This window comes from Corvus kubaryi, unplaced genomic scaffold, assembly GCF_017639235.1.
Source record: "Corvus kubaryi isolate FWS band 111438036 unplaced genomic scaffold, C.kubaryi_AGA036_p1.0 37397, whole genome shotgun sequence".
NCBI classification, from domain to species: domain Eukaryota; kingdom Metazoa; phylum Chordata; class Aves; order Passeriformes; family Corvidae; genus Corvus; species Corvus kubaryi.
In genome coordinates, this window is record NW_024581136.1 from 15111290 (window position 1) to 15133994 (window position 22705).

General features: G+C 45.8%; 1 long non-coding RNA gene across 1 annotated transcript; it reads right to left on the reverse strand.

Annotated features, from left to right (window-relative positions):
* Nucleotides 1-18278: 18278 nt before the first annotated feature.
* LOC121671083 lies at nt 18279-20218 on the reverse strand. Its single transcript, XR_006018382.1, has 3 exons — nt 20043-20218; nt 18916-19070; nt 18279-18814 (listed from the first exon to the last, which is right to left on the reverse strand). It is a non-coding gene; the product is annotated as an uncharacterized LOC121671083 (long non-coding RNA).
* Between the last annotated feature and the right edge of the window lie 2487 nt (nt 20219-22705).

The window sequence follows — 22705 nt, forward strand, 5'->3', positions numbered from 1 at the left end:
GAATAAGATTCACCAGTCCTGGATTTGATTTCTGGCTTGGCCATTAACTCAGGCCATCATTATGCAAACAGCCACTGGGTTATCTGGCTTCATGCATAAAGACTTGCTGTCATGCAGGGCTGGGGAAACAATACAGGACTTTGGGGGAACATCTCCCTGTCTCTCCATCTCTCTGCATGTAAAATATGGGAATATCTCTAAGAATACTTCTCTCCCAAGGTTGTGCTGACTTTTATGGATTTGCTTGGAAATCTTGAAGGGGAAGTGCTACTAAAGGGCAGAAAATGATAATTAACTGATGGAGAGGTATTTTAATGAAATATGCTGGCGAGGTTCCCTTTACTGTGCGGTGCCAGTGTTAAATAGGCTGCTTGAAGAGTTGCATATCTTTGCTTTCTGAGTGAATGGCTGAGAAATAATCAGAGCTGCTTCCCCCAGTGCATTTGTTGCTGGATCATTCTTGTTTCTTGCCATCTCTCCTTCATCTCCTCTCCAATAAATTCAGTGTCAGCTCAAAAGCTGAAGGAATCCACAGCATTACTCGCCTGTGTTTCTCACCACGGAGAAGCCTTTCTCTGTGTGATCCAAAGGGCTCATACTCCCCTTTTGTAACCAGCCCCAGAAACTCAGCCAACTCTGTTTCCCCAAAGCTGTCGCTGGTCCCAAATGCTCCTTGGCATCTGTGCTTCGGCTTATGCCACTCAGGATAAATGGTGTGGGGATGCAAAGGGAATCAGAAGAGATGCAGAGATGTGGGTTTTGACCACAGTGAGTTTCTTGGAAACCATCAGTAGCACTGGACACAAAGCTGAGCTGCGGTCCAGGACCATCCTCTTAGTGTGGGGAGATCCCTCACCCCTCATCCTGGACAGGGACATTCTTTGTGAGGTTTGGGTTTGTTGCACTCAAGTGAAATCGTTTGTGGCTGCAGGCTTCAGTTCATGAAGGCTGATGACCAGAATGGCCACAAGTGGCTGAGCTCTCACCAGCCCTTGAAGCAGCTGTGCTTGAGACGGGAAACTGCTGCAGGATCTCCCGAAGAGCATGTTACCAGATACCATTTCCTTGTGAATGACCTTTTGTGCTGGAACTGGACCGAAATGTGCTCTGCTGAGAGGGCCATTCCCCTGAGCTGTCCTCATCCAGAGGCAACATGTCCTCACAGCCAATGACTGCTGTGGACTGAGAAGGCCCCTTTGCAACCTGGCCAAATATTCATGTGTTACAGTCACATCCTCAGCATCAGCAGGGGTAGCAGGAGTTTTTCTTCAGATGGTTTTTTTCTCTAGAACTGCAGAATGAGGTGACTTTGGAGTCCCAGTTTCTCCTCCTGAGAGCTTCAAGTTAGCCACAAAGTCTGGATATGGGCTGGTATCTTCTTTGCTCGCGCTAGTCCTGCTGGGTGCCATGGAGAAGTGAGAACCAGAACTTTGTTTTGTGGCCATCTCTAGCAGCTATCACATCTCCTGGCATGGGAAGTAGGTTGGCAATTCCCCCATGCTCATTGAGCCCCTGCCAGTGCGCCATGTGAATGGGAAACCAAAACAAACCCTAAAACCCCTGCAAGAAGAGATTGCTTTAGGAAGATTGACTTCTGCAACCCAGTGCTACCTTCGAGGAACACAGCGAAAGCCAGCCAAAGACACCATCTGTTTGTAGTGGAACATGTAAATTTACATCTACTTCTGAATTCTTGCATTATGAAACTGGAAATGTCTCGGCTGCAGCGTGCACAGGACATGGAACAGCATGGAGATCCACTCAGTGTTTGATCCCAGGACACGTGGAGAGCCTGCTCATACTGAAACTAAATGAGGCAAGGCTGTGGCAGGCAGCAAGAACCATTGCAAAACTTCTGTGCCTCCTGGAGCCTCTGCAAAGCTCTTCCAAAGAATTCACCAGACCTTGCCATGGAAGAGTAACAGCTAATTGATGATCCAGTTTCCCACATTATGTATCTGGCATTTCCAGTGCCTTTTCCCCAGAAATAGCTGGATTTCTGTTTGTGAATCATTCAGATTTGCATCAGTTAGAAGCCTGACTGAACAGTTCTAATTTGCTTCTTCTGTTATCTTTCAGTGGTTCACCTCACACCTCTTTTCCGTCTCTCAAGGCCTATTCCTCACACCAAAAGGGTGACTTTTTCATCTCCAGCCTCCTTTAAATGTTTTGTAGGAATGCCTGGATCTCTGGACAGACAGGCCATCCACCACAGCAGTCCCGATGGCACAGCGGGCAGAGGCTCTGCAGATTGTTCTGGGCAACCCAGAGGTGGATCCCACCTACTGACCGTGGGCTGGAAGCCCCTGATTCGGAGACCAGCAGTCAAGGTTCCAGCAGTCAAGGTTAATGTGGGCCCTTGATCTATTAAATCCCAGCCTCTGGGAGTTACTAGCCTCTGGTATGGGTGTGTATCAGCACAGTGAATGTACAGTGGTCATTCTACAGGGCAGAAATGACTTTTTCTAGCCCAGAAAGGCCCAAATCCTTGTTGAATTTTCAGCATGCTCCTGTACAACAAACAGTGATAAAGATGTGAAAGAAAGGAAACTACCACCGGAGTGTGGAGCATTTCCATGAACTGTTCCAGAAATGTTGAATACCATTGGCACAGAATGATGATGATGGGGTTTGCAAGTGTGAATATCCTTAGACTTTGGTGGCCAAGGTGAACATTTGCTCAGCCCTGTTCAATCCTATTGCTCGAGTTGTGTATTAGAGAGCTCTGTCTTTCTCGTGCAACTTCCCTGCTCATTTGTCTCACAAAACCATTGCACCCTCCCCTCGATTAAAGTTGCATGGAGCCTTCAGCTCTGTCAATGGTGTAATTTGCATTTTCCTTGGCTTGTGAGCCTTGGGGCTTTGTCTTGTGTTATATAGGATATGCTACACAACAATTAGCCTGGAACCAAGACAACATGCATTTACATGATAATGAGCTATTTTCTTCTTCAAAGCCTGACTCTTGTATTCCAGTCATCTTCCAGTCATTTAGTGTGATTCTTGCCTGTATTTTTCAGAAGGTTTTGGCCAGCTTGGGGTGGCAGGAATATGGCTGCTATGACCATTTGCTACCAGTCCTCAAGCTGGCAGGGCTGACTGCAAATAATGTGGGACAGGTGAAGAATCAACTGGGTCCTTCAATTATCATTCTATGGTTGTCTGACATTGGGGTTTTCAACTGGTACCAATTTTATTTTTTAGAAATAATATATTTATGGTTTTGATGCATTATCTGGATGCAGTGAAACATTTTCAGCAGCTTTAGTATATTCTTCCTGTTTTCTGATTTCACAGTGTTTGGGCTCATTCCTATTTATTAATGCTGCCCCTTGGATAATTACATCTCTCCTCCTCTGTGATCATCTCTGATATTATAATTTCTTTTAATCTTCATATGAAATTTCCTTAGATTCAGGATCCAGAATGAATTTGAGTATTATTGATCAAAATAATGTGCCACATCTTAAAAGAGCCCTTACTATATGGTGTATATTCTTGCAGCTCATTACAGCAGAATCACTTTGAAATGCAGTCTTGTCGTCTTCCCTGTAATGGGAAGAAATTATATAGTCTTGATGATACTATTGTTCCCCCCCTTTTGGTGTAGGATTAGCATCAATCAGCTGGACAGCGTGATTGATTTTCTAATTAATAAGGCATTTGTATCAGCTTGCATAACCACACAAAGCTTAATGGGTTCCCTACTGTATCTGCAAACTGATTTCGTGTGTGTGAATTTACTCCTGCACTTGGAAGTTTTTTAACCAGTGGCAAGGCTAGTTGGAGAATCCTTTACCTAGGGCTCTCCAGTGTAGTAAAGTATTTAAAGCATGTTTCACTGATCACCACAACCAGATTTAAAAGCTTATTTTGAATGAAGCCTTTTGTTTCAAGGCTCAAAAACAACTGAGAGGTATGGGAAGAGGAGAAGTAATGCCCTTCAAGGTGAGCCCAAAGCACAGTTGGTGCAGCACTGCTCCGCAGGAGCCCCAGGGGTGGAGGCTGCCCAGAGGCACTGCCCTGCCCTGCTTAGCATTGCTTTTTAGCATCGTTTTGTTTATCCTAAAAAAATCCCTGGTCCTTTAAAATGACCCATTCAGCTTTACCCCGAGCCCTGTGAGCTTCCCATGGGGACTGTGTGACACCCTGAACGCTGTAGCAGCTGTGACCTCAAAGGGAAGCTTGAGCGTAGAGAATTCCCAGTCCCAGCTCTCCTAAAGAGCAGCGACAGTGGCCAGAGAAGGGAAAGGCCAGCCAGTAACCTTAACTCTGCCCCATGCCAGGGAAACCTGAGTCCAGCTGCCACGGACACGAGGCTGGAGGGCCATAATGTGACCAGGTGGTGCCGAGGACCCGGGACGTGTCCTTGGTGAATAAATATGCAGAAAACCAAGGGAGAGCTGTCCCACTTCAAGCACCTATTCTGGGTTAAGGCAGCTAATTGCTGTGACAGCATAAATGATTTAGGGTGTGAGGAGCTCCCACCTCACCCTGTGTTTGAAGGGCTGTTTGCATCTTCAGCAATGCACCTGGAGCACGCTGCATGCTGGATCCAATTTCCCTGGAAAGATGGTGATGAACCATCAGGCAGAAGATGAGCAAAGAGGGTGTCCTGCGGGACCTGGCTGCAAGAAAAACACTGGCTAGAGAAATTCTCATCTGATGCACCAGTTTCTTGCACATGTGACCTTCCTGCACTGCCAGTCCCAGGGGAGCAAAGCTGAAATCAATGAGAAGAGCTGGCATCTCCCTCGGTTTGACTTTGATCTGGCTGCACTGAGAAAATGGTTTAATTCCCATTTTGCATCGTCGTTATCTTTCAACAAAAGGAGAGAAACTGCGGGCTCTGCTCCTGGTATGAATCTCCCCTTGGCTGCACAGTCCCCAGGAGCAAAAAGATGAAACAAAAGCTAAATCTTGCAGGCAACCCAAACTAAACGAGGTCAAAGATGTCCCATGATTTTAATCTACCTTGTAAATTAAATGCAGTGCAAATGGGAGCATGGTGAAGCTTCTTCACAGTGTTCTGCCCTGGCTTACACTGGCCCAGCCCCCTTGCACTAAATTATAAATCTGATGGCGAAAGCTATACATCAGCATGGATTTTGGCCTCTAGCCCTAACATACTGTCTGGAGAATGAACAAGCTTCACAGTGCTAAAATAAATAGACTCACATGTGAGCCTGGGATGATTTAAACCAGCTCTCAGTGTGGGAATCAGTGGCCACCCATGTGGTAGTTACAGCATCTGGGACAGACAGTCAGGGATGGCAGCTCAAGGGCTAGGGGTGGGATTGGGGGAGGTCACACCACTCACAGCTGCCAGGAAAATGGGAATGTAAAGCTTTGGAGGGAAAAAGATGGTGGGAATAACCCACTGCGTGAGCTGTGCAGGCTGCTACCAAGCACCACACACAGGGCTGGCGGACTCCTGGCTCCAGCTGATGCACTTTATTCCTCGAGTAGAATCACAGAATATTCTGGGTTGGAAGGGACACACAAGGGTCATCAAGTCCAGCTCCTGATTTGGCCAAAATGGTAATACTGGTTTAAAAAGAGGTGGTACTTCCATTAAACTAAGAACATCCCAACCTGGATTTAAACTGTCCTAATCTGAAGTGATTTTCTACATGTAACATGATGGCATCTCATTCTCTGTGGGGATGTAATGACATACATTTGGAGGTACACTTCAGATCATCCCTGGCATTTCAGGCCAGTTTTGGCTCCCAGAGGACAGACTAGTTTGCTGCTAAGGAGAATCCCAGTCTGCACCAGCATCTCCACATGCCTCAGAGCTGCAGCTGAGGACATGAGCTCTCAAAGCCTTTTGTAAAGCAACATCCCAATTCACATGATATAGAAAGTTATGTGACTTCTCTACCTAGGATGAAAAAACAACAAAAAATGATTGCTGGAGAACTCTGAGGGAATGAGGCAGGACAGACTGAGTTCATGTAGCAATATCCCAGGGCACTGGGACTTCCATAGGGATGCTGTTGGTCAGCTGAGACTGTGCAATCACATTAAACCCCCAAGGATGAGGTTTACACTAAAATAATTCAGCCCTCCTTGATGAGGTTAGAAAAGCACACTGTTAGAATGACTCAGCTGATGTCAGGGAGGAGAAGGTGGAGTGCATGAGCTTTTTTGCCTTGTACCTCCATCATGAGAGACTGGCACAAGCCACAGGCTGTGGGGACCTTTCCTGTCCTGGTGCCCTAGCTGAGCAGGGTGAATTTAGGGGCCTCCCTGGCAGAGCAGTGAAAAATGCTGGGTGTGGGACCTCCTGCCCTTGTTCAGATGCTGGAGGAGGATTTCCAGCTCTTGAATTAACCTTGGAGGTTTTCCCAAGCTCTGCTGGAGGCAGTCAGTCAGGCACATGCAACCCTGACACACAGCTCTGCTTTGAGAACAGCAAATCCCCATCACCTGGGCAGGCTCCTGCCTCCTTTGCTTTCCCTTCACCTCTCAGCCTCCTGACATACCCACTGATTTGTTACATCATGTGTCACACAATGCACATATCCATCTTGGAATGCTCAGACTTCTGCTGTGATCTTTGATTGGAACAACATGGGATGCTGGAGCATCAAGTGCAAACAGCTCCTCTTGCAAGTTGTTAACTGGATTCTCATTTAGATTTCATATTTGTCCTATGTTTTATCCTTTGGGGCAATTTGTCATCCCTAATTAATCTTGGATCATATAATATCTTGTGTAACCACCTTATTGATTGTTCTAAATGTGCAATCATTTATTGTTTTGCTTATTCCATTGGCTAAATGGCATTTTGTTTTTTGAGACCAACTCATCCTCTTCCCATCAGTTCAAAATCACTGGAGTTATTCCATGGATTCACAGATTCGTTATATCTTGTTAATAAAAGGGGATAAAGCTGTCTTCTGTAAATAATTTTATTTCATTTAGTTTCCCCAGAATGGAGAAGGAGATGGAATATTATCCAGGCTTTCCTAAGCAAGACCATCTGTATTTCCCAGTGTTTTTGGCTGAATGGTGAGAAGTGACAATGAGTACATCTCTTCTGCAAACTCAGCCTGTCCAGCTGGCAGAGTCAGGGCACAGGGAAATGTCACTCTGTGCACTCAGTGTGGGACAGGAGCATCCCCTGGTAGCAGAGCCTGTTCTGACCACTTCAGAAAACCTGAGGAAAAAGCTGCTGGAAAGCAGATATGTCTGATTCTCCCCACAAAGGCAGACAGGTCATTTGGACATCCAAGTTCCTTAGCACTTTGCATATATTCACTCTCTGTATTTCAAATATTTCACCTGTAAGTAAAAATTACTCCACTAATATGTTACACCATAACATTTTTTTATTTCATTTTTTGCTAGAAATGTTTTCTCAGTGAAAAGTGAGACTTGAGCAAGGTCCCTGGCGGATAGCAGCTCCACGGTAGCAGCCCCAGTGCTGTCAGAGCCATTTAGCACTTTGCTAAGTGAAGTTACAGTCTATGATACCTAACTCAAAGCTGATAGTGGATGAGAAGAGAGATGTTTTCATCCCAATAACTGAAAACAATCTCACTTCTTATCTATAAACACACTCATTGAATTTCCCCCTGCCCTCCCTGTTGTATTACGCAGTCCATGCTATATTCCACTTTCTGACAGTGGAGAACATTTTATGATTCTCTATCATCTGTCCAGGAATAATTCCCTGCTGGGCTCAAGCACTTTGTGGCCATGCTGTGTCTGGGATGACCAGGTGCAGCCCCATGTCACTGCTGATTCTGGTGGAGTTACAGGATCTCTTATCCCTGTTACCAGCTTCTTCCCAGTTCTTCCTTATCCTTAGGGACGCCATTGCCTTTGTAGTGAAACCTACCCATGACATCTCTGACAACAAATGCTTTGGGAAAGTGACCACACTTTGTAGTTGTGGCAGAGTGTTCACACATGGAGACCTGATCCCAGATCCATTGCAGCAGTGGGGTTATTCCCACCAACCTCTGCTGGCTATAGGCCAGGAGTCTTTTTGATGCAGAGCAAGTCTTCCCCCGGAAGGGGATATTAGCTTTGAGCTGTCTCCTTCTGTCTTTCAGAAAAAAATTCCATCCTTAAAGGTGAAATGACTTAACTCACTCTGTGTCAGAGATCAGGAAATGCTACATCTGTTTTTTTCTCATGCAGCCCGTTGCTGCAGAAAGGACAAATTATCCAGGGTTAGGCAAACCCCATCCCCCAGCTGGAGAGAAGAAGGGCATTCCCATCACTGCTGGAAGAGTTAAGGATGGAAGTATCTGAACAGGTGCCTGCTTAAAGCCTCTGGCTTGAGCAGAGATCAGGGCAAATATTTCTCATTTCTTGCAGAAATGATAAAAGGAAATAAAAATACAAAAACATTTTGTTAAAGGCCAGCTCAAAGCAAAGTATTTAGACAGTTTTGTAATTATTTTTACTAATTCATTTTCGTTGAATGCTGCTACATTCAATCTCAGAGGAACTCTTGTTACGGCAGCTGAGAAGTGGGGGGCAGCTCTGCTCACCTTCTGCTCTGTGCTCAAGTACTCCTCAAAACAAGCAAAAGTATTAAGATAGAAAAATAGTTTTCAGGCAGTATTAGATAATTTGGAAAGCACTTGGGAACATGGGGATGATTCATGCTGAACAAGGTGAGAGAGTGGCAAATTTCAGGGTGGTTATTTGACTTTTCAGTCTCAAAATGAGTGCTATTATTTTTAACATTATTCACTGATGTCATTGTAGCAGCTGCTTGAAAGCTGCTACAGAGTTTTAAATGACCTGAAAAAAAGGGGAATACATTCAGGTGTGTGGCACACCAAGGGCTGGGGATGCATGGCTTGGTCAGACACCCTGTGGCAGGAGGGGGTTAATGGTCCATGGCATGATGCCCAGTGTAGGAGAATCCTCCAGCACAGCATGGACAGGAACTTTTCAGCTGCTAATTGGGAGGAAAGCCTGAGCTTGCAGGGAGATGCAGTGAGACTCAGGCTCTTGTTTTCTCTTCAGTCACAGAGAGATGTGGCTCACCAGCCATATGTGGCAACACCCAGGGGAAGAGAAGGGCAGAGGGAAGAGCTGCAGGATAAATGCCTCCAGGGTCCTTCTCTCTTGGATTGCCTCCTCTCTCACCCCTGAAATATTTCAGAGGAGGGTTTATCTTTAATTGCAGAACATTGCGTGGAGTCTCTGTATTATTAAAATGACTCCTGATTTTCTAGGGGTATTCTGTTAATTAGTAGGTTTCTCCTCCTAACTCAGCTGTAAATGGAAAGAATACATACTAAACCGATTGCCCTACTTATGCAGCTACTCGGAGGAATGCTAAGATGGATTAACATGCGTAGCAGAAGGCTTATGACCCTGGGAGACAGAAGAACCTGGAATAACCTTAATATCCTGTCAACTTGCATTACTAAACCTCAGTGAACAAGAAGTGCCTATTTAGCAGTCTGTCTTGGAGGAAAAATTCATATCTTTTATCTGCCTTATTCCTCCCTCTTTTCAAATGAAAGTGTTTTTTTTATCTCTCCTGAATTTATTTTTATGAGGCACAATAAAGCTGTGTCACCCCCCACACCTCCCCATCCTAAATAACACCCCCACCGTGTGGAATGGCTCAGCTCTTGAGAGGTGCCTTTGTCATGCTGTTGTGTGGTGAAAACCATCTGCACCCAGCTGGGCAGAGGATGCCGAGCTGACCCAACATGCTGCTGTCACCAATGCTGTCCACGTGTGACATCAGCAATGTCACCTCTCTGTTCCTGCGTGCTCTGTGTGAGGCACCACAGCGCCCGTGCTGGGCAGAAGTGAGCTGCCTTAAAATTGCATAAATACTCCCTTCCAAATATTTCATTCTCCTCCATGAATTGCCACTGTGGATTTCAGATTTGCCCCAAGCTGAGCCCTGTAACATAAATCCCAGATATTTTACTGTTCCCAACCTTCCCAATATGGTTGTCTGGGTTCTTCTGAATGTTTGATCCTACTGGAAAGATGGTAACCACCACACTCCTCTTAACAATGCCCAGCTCAGCCATTCCAAGCCTCTTCCATCACATAAATAACTACTAAGGGTAGCAACACTCTTAATAGAATGTCCATCCCCCCCAGACCTCTGTTATACATTTAACACCTGTGAAGATCACTGGAGTCCATGTAGCTAAACACACCCCTTTGTGCTGAAGTGACAACTTAAAAGTCCCTTAATTGCCCCCATGCTGGGGACAACCCAGCCCTGGCCACCCCTCTCTGGTCCCAGGAGCATCACAGAGGGGGTTTCTGTGCCAGAGGGGTAAACTTTAATGGGAGATGCAGCAGTGCTCCCATGGCAGGCAGAATCTTCATCATCATTAATTATTCCTCCTTCCCTCACCTTTCCACTTGGGGTTTAGCTCAGCCTTGATAAAAGAGGGGTTATTTCTTTAATGGAAAAAAAAAAAAAGTCAGAAATGCATCTCACAATTACAGAGTTCAGTCTAATTAGGACTGAAAAACACACATGTGATTGTGTGTCTGCTCCTGAGATTCCCTTTCAGTGTTAAATATGTGTGGAGCACTTTCCCTGCTAAATGACATTTTTCTCACAGTTCACAGGGAGGAAAAGGAGAGAGTTCTGTGCTGCTGCCCCTCAGGTAGGTCTGTTCCCCTCCAGCCCTGCTGCAAGAAGCATTCCAGAGAACTGGAAGCAGAAAGTAGCCCGGGGGTTTGGGACAACTCATGCCTGTGGAGGAAGAAAAATGTGCTGAACATAGAAATAGGTCAGGGCTGAAGCAATGCATCCTCCAGTCGCTTCGCTTGCCTCCCTTAAATAGAGGAAACAACAGAAGCTGCATTTCTATTCAAAGTGAGGGCCTTTGGGCTCAAAAGCCCTGGTAGCAAATGCATAAAGGAGGGAAAGCAACAAATACAAGTATTTCTCCTGGACGAAGGAAATTAGAGTATATAGTGAGGGAAAAACCCCATCTGGGACACATACAGTATTTATTCCAGCCACATTTTTCAAAAGCAGCAATTGAACTCTGCGCCTGCTGAAGGATATAATTCAGTTCTCACTGAGGGAAATAGTAAAACTCTCATTTAACAGGATAACTGCTCCTACCCTCGCCATTGCTCTCTGCCTGTGGGTGCAGTGATCCCTGCTTGGGCTGCCCACCCTCCCCCCCACCACTCCATGCAGGGTCCAGTGCCAGGGGGATCATGGTCCAACCTTGCCACTTTCCCAGCGTGTCCTTCCCCAGTGGAAAAATGCAGCCATGTGTACCAGCAACACATACTTGCACTGCAGAGGATGTGGCATTGTTTTATAAAAATATGTATTTGGAGCTGCAGGGTGTGCATGTTCCATGTGAATGGACTGGGCATTCACCCACCTATCATGACCTAAGCAGCAATGAAGAAGTGAAGAAGGGGGGAGGGGGATGCAGGATCCAGGACAAGTGTTCCAGCACTTGTCCCACAGTGGCTGGAGAAGGGGACTGTGTGGGAAGAGGCAGAAGAAAGGTCAGAGCCCAGTTAAAAAGTCAGCCAGGCTCTCTCAACCCTGCGTCCTCCCCCAGTGAGGAAGTGATAACCTTCTTTACATCATAACTTGTCAAAAATATAAACATAATATATCAGCCTGGATGTGTCAACTAAAGCCAGGGAGAAAAATGTCTCTGGGACACAGCCAGACTCCAGGGAGTGCCTGGCTGCAGTGCCTGAGTCATGCTTGCACATTGGAGCACACATATTTCATGTCAGTCCACTTCTCAGTTTTTGTGTTTATTTTGTCTCACATCATCCAGGTGGGATGGTGGCACTGCCAGGACAGAGTTATGGCATTCCCAAATGTGTTTCCATGGTCTGGCAGGCTGGCCTGGCATTGAGGGGTGAGTGATGGCACAGCTCACACCATCCTGGGTCAAGAGCTCACTGCAGCAGAGTCTTACATTTCTGCTTGAGGGTCCAGAAAACTGACACAGCAGGGAGAAATAATACTAGAAAAATCATAATGAATGAGGAAGATGCAGAGCCCAGAGTATGAGACTGTCAAATTGCTTGTGAAGCTGCCCAGGAGACAGAGGAAGATGGAAAAAAATGGAGAAACTTCTCTTGATTTGGTCAGTCAGAAAGGAGATGAAGAACTCACTGCTGATTCATTGAGGTTTCCTCAACACCTTTCATTGGTTTTGTACCAGCCCTTTCTGCTCAGATTTCCTTCAAAGATGCCAGAAGGACTATGGGAAAAACCCTTTGTGAAAATTCACCCTGAGATAATAATTTTCTGGGTTATTCTCATTTCCACTGCAGGTCCAACCACCAGAACTGTTGCTGGACCCTTCCCATCGTGGGACATGTGAAGTCCACTTGTGGTCCTGTAAAATTGCTGGAAAAATTGGGAATGGCAAAGAGACCCTTATATGACTGTTACTCCTTTGTGTTCTTTTAAGGTAGTTGTTTGGCAAGAGGGGACGGTGCACACCTGGAAGCAGAAACACCAGCACTGCTGGGAGACAAAGGCAAAGAGAGAAAGCAAAAGGTGAGATGAGGGTGAAACACCAGAGACAGCCCCATCCTTGCATGCCAGTAGGCAACTAAATGAAATAGTATTTGCTGTCAAGTTTCCATGTTTTCATAGTGTCCCTTTCAAAAAACACTGCACATTATGATGCTATAAATCCTTATTCTCTACATCTTCACAACCAGAAGCTTCCCATTACCCAAAAGAAGGGTGAATCTCATGAGACACATTAATGACATTGAAAACTCCTTTTGTTATCTTAAACCTCGATTAATCAACCTTATTTAGTACATGATAGTGGGATAATTGAAGGTGTCCCTGTATTTAAAAAAAAAAAAAAAAAGTGCAATAAATACCTCAGCATCTGCAGCTCCATTTTCTTATTACAGAGATATTGATGCTTCCTGGAAAGCCTTGTGAAATCCTCTGCTTGGGGACAGTTCCACTGATCTATATTTTCGGGGCATGTTAGCTGGGGTTCCTGTTTGTAGCATTTTTAGCAGGAGAGCAGGATTGCTGCTTCTCACAAACCCATCTGTTCCTGCTGCTCATTCACAACCTGGAGCCACAGCCTCCTGTCATCTCGCTGTCACTTCAGAAAATAATAACTGTGGGAGGACAATATAATGGATTGTTCACCGGCGTATTCCTAGATATTAAAAGTACAATTTGGGGGTTGGTTCCAGAAAAATGGCAAATTATTTTGTATGAGTTTAACATAATTATGAGCAAATTAGGCTTGATCCTCATCTCACTTGGGTCTACATTCACTCACAGCTCGTGGAGCTGGCTGATATTTTTGGAATGTGAAGTCTTCTGTGACATTTTTTACAACAGAGGTAATTTGGAGAGAAAAGTTCTGCAATTTTTCTGGGCTCATTTTCTGCTTCCTTTTTGGCTTTTTTTCTTATTTCAGTAAACACATGCAAAAAAAAAAAAAAAAAAACTTGCAAGACTTTTCCACAAAGAGAACAACATTTTGTGTTTTCTTGAGAGCATATTGTCAGGCAACAGAGGAACACAACAGAGGCAATTTGGGCAGAGAGAGTTGTTGCCCAGATAGTTTTATGTCCTCTAAAGCTGCCTTTGTCCCCCTGTATTGTCAGGGTCCATCAAATTCTGCTGCTCCAACTGACTGCCAAGGGAAGCTGCGAAAAAATTTTTGCCAATGATGCTTTGCATGTAAAAAAAAAAAAAAAAAAGGGGGAATTTAAAGGGAATTTCAGCAATTATTATATTGGCATTATTAAAAATAGGCTTTGGATAAAATACGGAGGGAAGAACTAAGCTCCAATACTATAAGCCAGACGGAAAGCATCCTCTCTCCTTCCTACTGCTCTTTTTCTCCAGTGTGAAAATCAAGATGAACAAATTTCCCCTTTAAATCCCAGACAGTATTTTCTCTTTGAGTAAAAATACAAGAGATCACAGGAAGATAAAAAGGTCCTTTTCAAAATTGCTTCAGCTTTTCCCAGGGTTTTATGGTTTCCAATTAACATCATTGGCCAGTGTCCTCTGAGGCCTGAGGAAATGCAATGACAGCACCAATGATCCTCATGACTGATGGACTTTTTGTCAGATGCTTTGAAGCACCAAAACCTGGCTATTGTGGGCCCAAATGTGTGCAAACTGAGTAACACACAGTTACCAGGGGTAACCAGGGCCCAGGATCCCAATGGAAAGAGCTTGTTTGGGAGCATCTCCAACACTGCAGAGCCTAACGTGGGGAAAGAAAAACCCTTCCTGGTGATGGCACCTCCCCTCTTCTTGCCATTTGTATTCTCTCTTATTATTAAAAAGAAAAATGTTTTCAAAATCCCCCATCCTCTTCCAGCACCCTCCAGGAGGTGGGAACCTGTGCTGCCTGGAGCACATCTCCGTTTCTGGGATCACACAATGCACAGCTGCAGCTCAGGCAGGTTAAGGGCAGTGGGATGAGGACTGAGTCCCAGGTGAGGGTGGATGTGGCTCCCTGGATGTGCTCAGGCCATTCAGCTGTTGTTTTAGTGGTGGTGATTTATGCCATCTTCACCCACTGAGTTATTTATGACTGATCTTTCTGGGAAAAAAAAGTACTTCAGCCCTCAATAGGTGCATTGCTTTGGGCTAAGCACATGGGCACTGGGGACAGAAAACAACCAGGGGAACACACCAGCCATTTAATGTGTCTCAGGACTTCAGGCTGAGGACAAAAAAACCCCTGCATCACCAGAGCTCACTGCTAAATGATAACTTAAGCCAATTATACGTGCCTCATTCATCTTTTAGATAAGAAGCAGAGAGAAATAGTTTTTCTATTTCCATAATCATGCCACTAACTCGACAAAACGTGATAATCCATAATGAGCTAGGAAGAGAATTAAATGGAGAACAGGGTCTTTTGATGACTTGCCAGTTTTCTCTAACATCATTCATACAGGTTATTGACACAGGACCAATTTTTCACCCTCATTTTGACAGGACTCCCATTATTACAGCTGAAAAATGGCAGGCACAAATGCTTGCAGGCACATTTTGGTACCTTAATTTAAGTTTTCCTCAGATTTACAAGTCCTTAATTGTACATACAAGCCAGGTGCCCAGGAAATAATGTCATGTGCAAACAGCTGCAAATACTATTTCTGTGTGATTGGAAGCTGGTCTCCAAACCTGGCCCTCAATAACCACAAAGTGGGTTTTCCTCCTCATGAAACACACTTTGTCACCCTTATTGGCCAGCAATGAACTGGAAATAAATTTCTGAGACACCAACTCCAGGCGAGAATTTGAGATGGTTTTACAAAGTGTCAGGGAACAGAAAGCCAAAAAATTCTGGGAGGAGATTTGTGGAGGAAAATACAGCTTAGTCTGAGTTCTCTAAAGCTTTGGGAAAAAAATTTAAAATACTGTGACTCCTGGAGTGATTTGGACTCCTGCGTTTTCAGCTCTGCAAGGAGAGCATACAGGACCTTGGCCACCTCAAAAAGTCTGTCTTTTGGGTTTCCTTTCCCCCAGCCCTTTCCTCTGAGTCCAGACATGCCTCAGCCCTGGCAGGACAGCCAAGGAGATCTGCAGCCACATGCTGAATACCACATTGCCAATAACATGTCAATTTTATCTCTCTCCCAGGACACCAGAACTTTTTTCCAATAAAATGCCAATTTCATTTTAAAAAGACTTCTCCACCTCTCACATTCATGAAAAACAAAAAGACTTGCAAGGATTAAAGAAGAACCCTATATTTATTATTTCCATTAAACTTCCCACAGTTCTTTAAAGGACTTTTTCTCTGGGTGCTGAAGTGCCCCCGTTGGGTCTGGACACCTCTGTGGCCATCGGGTCCCACAGCATGAGGGACCCCAGTGCTGGTGGCCCCGTGCCACCCTGGGGACTGGGGTTTCTAACAGAGCCACTACGGTGCTCTACCCCAAAAATGCATCACCCCAGTGGCCTCCTGGCAGGGAATATGATGGAAGGTGAGTACATGAGTGTCCTCCTCAGATGTTTCTTCATTCTTCTCTTTTTTTCAGTTTCTCAGCTCACTCAATTTGAGGTTGGGATGCACAGTCTGGTAAATATGACAGTAACAAGGGACTTTTTAAAAAGTCTTTTCCTGGTCATTACTTATTGATTGCCTTACAGAAAACTCCACTGGGACTGAAAGGGAGATGGAAATTCTTTCTGAAAAGCATTAATCCCTCCTTTTTAAGGAGATTGAGTTAGATTTTCAAGCTTTTTCAAAGTAGAAGCTGCAGGGGTGGAGTTTTCTTCAGCTCAGACATCTCAGCTAAAGCCATTAAGAGATGGACAGAGGGGAAAAACCTTCACAGAATTTTTTTTTTTTTTTTTTTTTGGTCTCATAGTTCCCAGAGGGTCACCCTGCTTTCCCCAGCACTGAAGCTCTCATTGCTGAGAGGAGCACCAGGTTGTGTATGAATTAAACTTGAGAGCTTGTGCCCATCAGAGACAAGCAGGTCAGCATCAATTTGCAGTTTAATACTACGTCATGAGAAAATTCAATACAGCAACTTTTGTGCTTTGCAAATAAAACACACTAAAATGTCGTGTGCAAGGTCTGCTCTCCACCAAATGCTAAATGTTAGTGCCCTAAACAGAAGGGATACTTAAACCTGCAAGCACTTACTGATTTTTATTCCATCCTGACCATGGTAGAAATACAGGTTGAAAGACCAGCCCCACCACTAGCAGGGTGTCCCCAGCCTGGGGACACCCTTTGGCTGGGGACACACGACGTGGGTGCTTTGAAGCACTGACAGCATCATGAGCATCTTGTGTAAACATCTGGGTTTTAAATACCACACACTGCTGTGTAAAACTCATCAAAATGTCTGCTGTGAGGGTGCTGAGGCCCTGGCACAGGTTTCCCAGAGAAACTGTGGCTGCCCCATCCCTGGAAGTGACCAAGGCCAGGCTGGATGTGACTTGGAGCAACCTGGGATAGGGGAAGGTGTCCCTGCCCATGGCAGGGGGTTGGAACTAACGATCTACAGCCCAAACCATTCTCAAATCCTATGAAAATAACTTTCAGTCATTGAAGGGTTGGAGGGGAGAGGGATTGCCCACAGGGCTGTTTGCACAGGCAGCCACCACGCTGCTGGGGGCAGAGCTTTCTCTGGCACACCTGAACACGCCGGCCTTGAGACAGCCTCGTCTAGCAGGCTATGAAAGCATGAAAAGCAGAGCAATAAATAGATCAGGAGTGATAAAAAGTGCTGAGGATGACGTAAGAAAGGAGCCTGACAAAGTTTACGGCCGGTGCAGGGTGGGCATTTCCTTCATCAGGATAACAGAATACACCCAGGCTCTTTGCAGTGCCTTGCTGACTGTTCCCATCCAAGCCCAGTCCAGGGTAGGGTTGATGATTTTTTTTTCCCCTCAAAAAGCTGTTCTCCACACCTTTAGTGTGAGCTGTGGGATAAAATCACTGCCATTTTGGGAGTGCAAATCAGCTCTACCTGCCATGGAGCTGGCAGAGATTTACCACCGTCATTTAGCACACCACTCATAGATTAAAGGGGCTTGTCCTTTTCACTTCACCTTATTTATGATTTTCAAACAATAAAGCATTCAGGGAGAAATTATGGCTCTGTAAAGCCATAGATGTGTCCATGTTCATCCCCCATAAATGTACCTGAGGGCTGGAAGTTCATCAGTTTGAATTCAGGAATGAATCTGAACCAGAGCCAAGCAAATATTGGACCTAGACCAGCTTGGGTTTGGACCAGGTTTACAAAAACCCCTTTGCTTTGGGATTTCCAGCAAGGTGCAGCCCATTTGTGTTCTAGTCTGGGCTTCACACAACCAATGTTGCCCAAATGTTTATGAATTTTTAATGAAAATTTAGTGAGGCTGTATTTTTCAAGGCTGTTTTTTCCACGTGACCGAGTCTCTGTGCAGCACTGGGGGTGTGCAGGAGGGAGTTACAGCAGGGACACGTCTTTAAGGCTCAGAGCCCCCTTGTCTGCCAGGCCAGCAGCCAGCTTGGCTTTCCTGCCTCCATGGACATGTTTAATTATTCCCAAGAGACCGGGGGAAGAAAAAAATTAAAAAAAGGAAATAAAAGGACAGTGTGTGCTGAGCCCTGGGCTTGAAAAGAGGCTCTCAACAGTTTCCAAAAGTGCTGAGCTGGCATGTGCTTGTTTGCACATGTGGGTCTCCATGGAAAAGCTCTTGTGCTGGGAGGGACGGCCCTGTGGCTGCAGCAGGGAGAGCTCCTGCACGAGGCACCGACACCGGCCACATCCTGCCCAGGGGCTCTGGCCATTCCTGCTCCTTCACAGCCCCAGCTTCGACCTCTTCACTCGGATATTACAGCTGTGCTTCGCTACAGCACTCTCCTGTTCAGCCCACGGGGGCTGCAGATCTCCAGAGGTGATGCATTCCATGGTGCAAGCAAAGGGATGTGGCCCTGGCTGGCTGCAGAGCCCAGCTGTGGGTACAGGGATGTGCCACAGCACAGAGCTGACACAGGGCCAGGAGAACTTTGTCCCTGTGGTGCATGAGAACAGTCAGACACGTGAAGGATTCAGTTAATGCTGGACCAGTCTGGCACGTAGAACATGTAAGAGCTGATGCAGTTTGAAACCCAACAGTCCTTGCCCAGCTAAGGAGAGCTTGGAGTTTAGCATCACGTTAATTAATGTAACTTTTAAAAACAGTTTTCCTCAGCTCAGACCTGCACCTTGGCTCCTCACCTGGGTTGCCCATCCTGCACCCCTCAAGTGGTGACAGAGTGCCTGGGCCACACCATGTGGCACTGACCATACTCACCCCAATGCTGCCAAGCCACAGCCAAAAGGACACAGGCTCGCCCTCGTGTACACCCTGCAGGGTAGGTTTAGGAAGCCAGAGGTTGTTATTTTTTCCACTAATTGTTTTTTCCAGCAGACACTGGACTCCCAGGGACCCCCCTCTTTAGTACTCACATCACTGTTTTTAGAGGGCTGGACCAATCCTGACTGCCAGCTCCTGCACTGGCACTCTCACTGCCAAGCACTCTCCCCTTTTGCCATGGACAATCCCATACCTTATGTGTGCTTATTCCCATTGCTAGGAACTCATTTTCTTAGGCACGGTGTATCTGTCAAAAAAAGAGAAAAAATAAAATAATGTGAGAGGTTAAAAAGTGGATGGACTCATTGCATTACTCACACAAAGGTGAGCAGGAGCTGGCACCTGAACATGCAAACAGCACACAGCCCTAAATATCCTCATGTATTTTAGAGTGGTCATTTCTAATTAGCACTTGAACCCAACACCCTGCTTAGCCTAATTAGAGCCATAACAAAAAGCTGTTCGAGCTCACATGCACACTGAATATGCAGATCTCTAGCATCCAGCACTGCCCTGCTCCAAAGAGCAGCAGCAAGCAAAGCCTCTCAGCATCTAGCATGGATGAAAACTGGTCCCAGCATGGCCCTAAACTGGTCCCATGAAGCCAATGTGTTGAAAATCTGCATCATTAACTCCATTAAAATGCTTTAAATGTAAATCTGAAAGGTTTTGACGAGAGTTATGTTACTGGGGGAAAAGAAGGCAAACCCACGGTTTGGGAGATACTGCATTTATTTTTTGCATCTCTAATCCAGAAAATTTTACAGTCTAATTTAAACCAGGAAACAGAAGGAAGATAGATGAGGAGGAGGAATAGCAGGGGAGAATCATAAAATGGTTTGGACTGGAAAGGTTGTTTAAAAGCCATCTAGTCCAACCCCCTGCAACAAACAGGGGCATCTTCCATCAGACCAGTTTGCTCAGATCCCTGTCCAACCTGACCTCGAATGTTTCCACCGATGGGTCATCCACGACCTCTCCAGGCAACCTATGTCAGTGTTTCACCACTTTCGTTGTAAAAAATTTCTCCCCTGGCCCTCTTTTAGGGTCAAGCCATCACCCCTTGTCCTATCCCAGCGCGCCCTGCTGGGAAATCTGTCCCCATCTTTCTTACAACCACCGAGCAGAACCCAGCTCACAGGTGGCACCAGGAGGGTCAAAGGCACCATGTGGCTCTGCAGATCTGCCAGGCCAGACAAAATAGGCGTCACTTCCAAACCTTGCTGGTTTCAAGCGAACACACCCCTGCACATCCACAAAACAAACGCTGAAAAGCTGCTCTGCCCCGTCTGCACACGCCTCGTTTTCAGAGCTGGATTTAGCCGAGCACCGGGAGGATTTCATTGTTGAATGGAGAGAAGGGGTGCTGTCAGCTCCATGGAAACCCGGCCAGCTGGGATTGGCGGCCGTACCCAGGCTCAGCAGCAGCGACACCGCCGAAAGTACATGCACTGTTAATATTTAACACGGAGCAGGGACGTGGTAAAACCTAGCAACCCCTCGGCAGTGGTTATGCAATTCACCATTAATAGCTCAGAGGGATCCAGCATCGTCTTAACACCCCGAAGTTCCCCTCCCCCGTTTCTATATGTGAGGGTTTTTTCTTCCCTGTTGCTAAACCTTAAAGTGAGAGGAAACAAAGAAATCACTATTACGTAATACAGACCTACAGCCAAGTCGTATTCCTGCTGTTTTGGAAACATTCGGGGGAAGGCAAGTTGAAAGCTAAGAAGAGCCATGTGATAGGATCCTATTTTTTTTTTTTTCTTCCTTCCATTTTCTAATTTCCCAGTTAAATACATTCACTTTCTCCAAGATCTGTTGGACCTCATCTATTACTGGGACACCAAATAAGCAGGGTCTTTGGTAGTGATAATTATTGGCAGTAATGTTATAATTATATACCACAGGTCTACAAAATGTAAGGTTATGCATTGTCATGATTGCATTGTTTCTTAAAGAAAAAATGTTCTACAGGTCTACAGCCCTGGTTTGAAGCTGGGGTTTGGTCAGTGCTAGGGAGCTCTGGTTACTGGGAGGAAACCCCAGTTTTAGCTAAGCTCAGACAGGGAGCTACAGTGGTATCTGGAGGACTGCAGTCACTTATGGCTGTCCTGCAGGATGCTCCACCTCAAGCAGAGCAGTGCTGTGCATTTCCCTTTAGCAAGCCCTCACACATCTCGTCCTGTGCCTCAGTTCTCTGAGTGCAATGTGGAATCAGTATTTCCTTATTTCTTGGGGCTGTTGTGAGAACACACACAAGCCTGTAAGCTACTCAGTGTAGAAGAATATCTGAAGTTTGCACAAAATAATTTAAAACACCTCCAAACCCCAGTTCTCAACTCCCAAAGAGTACAAGTGCACTTTTCTTCCTGCTTCATGTTTTTCCCACATGGAAGAGGGGCCTTCCATTAGACCCTGAGCCAAAACCATTGGAAAGATCTTGAAAACCAGATAATATATGTCGTGTGGATCCTTTTGCTCTCTTCTAGCTAGCTAACCACCCTAGGAAAACAACCCATAAATCAACTGAAAGCTTCACCTACAGTCTGCCAATCTGAAAAGCAGACACTGCCCCAGGCATGCAACCACAGCTCACTATAACAATGGGAACAAAGGAAAAAAACCTCAAACAATTCTACCTTGCACTTAGTAATTCAGCAGAGCTGCAGACAAATCGGGCAGGCAGTGATCCCCATGAGATCCACATCACCTTAAGCCCACCATCTCCTCCTGAGCAGTGAGGTGCAGAGGGCTCTGGTGTCCAGGCGAAGATGAGTTTCAGCCTCCAGCTCAGCTGGAGAGAATTAGGGCAGCTCAGACTTCTCCTATGAAGGGACTGAGGGTCCCCAACAGAGGGCTTTTCTACTTTTCCTCTTTTGTTTTTTAGGCTTTCAGTAGGATTAGGGCTCTTCTAGGTTTTGGTCAAGGCATCGTTGCTTGTCTTTGTTTTCAGGGGTGGTCAGGCACTCTCTGTGCCTGCTTTGAGCAAGGCAGGAAAGCGCAGGGGCTGGCTGGGTGTTGTGGGGTGAGCTGGACACAGCCCATGGTGCCAGGGCTGCTGGCTCCCAGTGTATCCTGGGGAGCTTCCAGCAATCCCCTCAGCAGCAGCAGCAGCAGGGCTGCCCAGGCTGGTGATGGGGACGAAGGACACAGAGAAGGGATGGATCTGTGAGAGGTCACCAGCCCTGCTCAGGGACAGTGTATTGAATAACCCAAGAATTTCAGCTCATGTTGACAGCTGACCTCGAGCAGGGTGAGGGTTGGTGCCATAGGACAGTCTGTTATTTTCTTGTGTCCTTGCATGAAGAGATGCATCAGAGGGATGATTCTCTTCTGAGACACAAAATGATCTTTACATAAACATGAAGACTTTTAAGGGCTGTGAGCCTCTAGATCCTCTGCAATTCTCAAAGCACTTTTATGAGCAATGCAGCAATGCGAACAAAATGTCATTTTTAAATGTAGCTGGGTCCTCAGTGAGGTTAATGTCTCAAATCACGACCAGTCTTCAGAACAAAAACCTGCCCAAAACACCAGAAATTAAGAGGAATAAGGAAAGAAACCTAATGAGGTTGCAAACTCAAAGTGAATTTATGAGCTCTAACCACAAAGCAGTACGGAACAGTAGCAGGACACTCATTAACAGCTTGCAGTCACTAATGGGTGACTAAGAGAAAGTTTGCTGTAAATAAATGCTAGTATTGCTTCAGGACTTCTGATTTTGTAACTGGGGCACTTGTAAATCAACATCAGAGCGCTGCAAGCTGTGGGATACCTGTTCCCAGATCAGGCCAGCTGGAAATGAAGCCAAAACCAACAAGTTTCCCAGACTGGGGGTTGCAGGGGCTGTCTGGGGGAAGCAGTGCCTGATGCTCCAAG